General features: G+C 32.5%; 1 pseudogene; it reads right to left on the reverse strand.

Moving 5' to 3' along the window:
- LOC141759049 (transcription factor COE3-like) overlaps positions 1–3,335 on the reverse strand; it is a 67,581-nt pseudogene extending 64,246 nt beyond the window's left edge.
- Between the last annotated feature and the right edge of the window lie 6 nt (positions 3,336–3,341).

The following is a 3,341-nucleotide window of genomic DNA, read 5'->3' on the forward strand; positions in this document are numbered from 1 at the left end:
AATAGTTATAACTTTAACATATAAAATGTAAAGTTATAATTGTTAATATTATAACTTTAACATATAAAATGTAAAGTTATAATTGTTAATAGTTACAACTTTAACATACACATGTAAGTGAAGTTATAATTGTTAATAGTTACAACTTTAACATACACATGTAAGTCAAATTATAATTGTTACTACTTATAAATGTAACACACAAATGTAAAGTTATAATTATTAATTGTTAATAGTTATAACATTAACATACAAACATAAAGTTATAATTATTAATAATTATAACTTTAACATACAAATGTAGTTATAATTGTTAATAATTATAACTTTAACATACAAATGTAAAGTTATGATTGTTAATAATTAATAGTTATAACTTTAACATATAAAATGTAAAGTTATGATTGTTAATAGTTATAACTTTAACATATAAAATGTAGTTATAATTGTTAATAATTATAACTTTAACATATAAAATGTAAAGTTATGATTGTTAATAGTTATAACTTTAACATACACATGTAAGTGAAGTTTTAATAGTTAATAGTTAATAGTTAGTTAATTGTTAATTGTTAATTGTTAATTGTTAATAGTTAATAGTTAATAGTTAATAGTTAATTGTTAATTGTTAATAGTTAATAGTTAATAGTTAATAGTTAATAGTTAATTGTTAATAGTTAGAGCGTGTGCAGCTCTGATCGGAGGATTTCTCTGATGATGGTTTTTATTTTATGCTGCTGCTTCATGATGATGTTCATTTCATAATTATTAACATCAGAACATTTGTTCATATGTTAAAACTATTTTCCATCCTGATACAGGCAGATTCATATTTATTATATTGTCGTAGATTTGAAACTCTTAAACGCCTGCTTCATTAAAATGTTCATATTAATTTGACATGTTCAACGTATCAAACATGGAGATTCATTATATTAATGATAAACTCTGTACTGAACTTATTATATTCATATTCATATTAAACTTAACATTTTTAAATGTGTTAAAGTCTATTATTATTATTATTATATACTGAGATAACATTTTTAATCATAAACTCTCAACCATATTTTTTACTTCCGCTTCACTGAAATGTTCATATTGTAATTGTTAATAATTATAACTTAAACATAGATATGTTATAGTTATAATTATTAACAATAATAACTTTAACATTCACATATAAAGTTATAATTATTAATAGTTATAACTTTACATGTTATAAAATAGCAGCGAGCAGGTCTCCAGATGTTGAGCAGTGGCGGGTGTCGGGTGGTGAGAACAGATAAAAATAGAAAGATAAACGGGTGAACTGGTAAACTGGTAAACAGGTAAAGAGTCTTTTTCAGTTTATTTTTGTTGAAACAAACGAAGAAACGAAGAATCGACGAGACGCCGTCTTCAGCGAGACGAGACGCCGTCTTCAGCGTTCACAACTTTCCGTGTTCGAGCGTGTGCAGCTCTGATCGGAGGATTTCTCTGATGATGGATTTTATTTGACGCTGCTGCTTCATGACGATGTTCATTTCATAAATATTAACGTCAGAACATTTGTTCACATGTTAAAACATACGAGCAGATTCATATTTATTATATTGTCGTAGATTTTAAACTTTTAAACACCTGTTTTATTAAAATGTTCATATTAATCTGACTGATTTTAAATATGTTTAAAAAGAGAGTTGAATATCCATCTGTTGGTTTATAATAAATATCATAAACTAATGCTTTAATGTTCATTATTACATTTTTAGAAATGATATTTAATGTGCATCTTTCTGTAATACTGCTTTATTAGAATTATAATGCTTCAGATATTACTGATATGAATGATTTCATTCTCTGACTTAAATATTATTATTAAAACATTTAGTTATGAATCCATATTCCTATAAATACTTCCTGCCGGTGTCGGACTTCCTTCCCGCTGCACGTTTGACCTTCACTAACAATAAAACCTTTGTTCAATTACCTTCTTTATTATTATCATCTAGAAACTAAATGATTATTATTCATAATCATATTTTAATTCACGCTCTGAAACATAAACTCATTCTGATTTTTGACCTTCAGCCAGAAGATGAGATATAATATATATGAATATAATATAAAACCTGATTTCATCTGTTGTAATAAATAATAAACTTTGTTCTGAGCATATGATCCAACATTTCAGATTGGGATTTAAAAAATGATTTTCTATTCAAATTAATCAGAAAATTATTTTTTACTTTAGAAAATCTTTTTAATAAAATGTCCTGAAACAAGTCGAGTGTTTGATGTTCGACCTCAGAAACATGTAGAAATAGGTTTTCTTCAGTTCTTCTGATTATAAGAAACATCTGAAAATATTATTATGATATTATATTTATTTTATTATATGATCAAAATCATGTAAAATTATTATTATATATTGTATTTATTTTATTTTATGATCAGAATCATGTAAAAGTCAGATGATTATGATATTTCTGTTCTGATATGATGAGAATCTGTTTCCGTCTCTAGCAGCTGCAGTAACGGAGACGTGGTTGAGCTGCAGCAGCTCTCACTTCACAGACGGAGAATTTAAAGCATCTCTCCTCCTGATGTGAGAGCGGCCGTCTGTCCTCTGGGACTCCAGCTCCCAGAATCCCTCTGGGGCAGCTGAGCGGCGGCAGTGAGCGGCGGCAGCGAGCGGCGGGTTTACCTCTGAGCGGCCGTGTTGGCGTCCACCACGCCGGAGGAGTGCATCCAGGAGCGGACGGCCAGCGGCTCCTCCTTCATGCTGGCCGTGGCCCCGCGGGGCAGCTGGTCCTGGATCCCGAACATCTCCGGGGCGCCGACGCTCCAAACGCTCCAGACGCCGCGACCACGACGACCACGACGACCACGACGACCACGACGACCACGACGACCACGAAACACGAAGAAAAAGAAACAGAAAAAATACAAAAGTCCAGCAGGAAGAAAAAAAGACACACCTGGACGGGACGGACGGACGGAGACCCGAAACGCTTCGGAGTCGGAACGCGGCCGGCGGCGAAGAAACCAGAAGACTTTTATTCAACTTTTAATATTTTAATATTTCACTTTTTACTCTCAAACTCAGATCTCCTGCTTTTTAAAGGACTTTTTAAAAATTCTTGGCCGTCATGTTGAAACCCGGCAGGAAGGAAAGAAAGGAGGAGGAGGAGGGAAAAAAGAAAAAGAAAATCCTCAGAGGACGAGAAAACGAGAGGAAGAACGGAGACGACTCCGGACGGCGAATCGAGCGCGAGAAAAGTGTCTTTTTTCTTTTCCCCAAAGAGAGGAGGAGAAAGGAGGAGAGAGAGAGCACCGCTGATGGAGGGATGAGGAGC

Source organism: Sebastes fasciatus, chromosome 20 (assembly GCF_043250625.1).
Source record: "Sebastes fasciatus isolate fSebFas1 chromosome 20, fSebFas1.pri, whole genome shotgun sequence".
NCBI lineage: Eukaryota > Metazoa > Chordata > Actinopteri > Perciformes > Sebastidae > Sebastes > Sebastes fasciatus.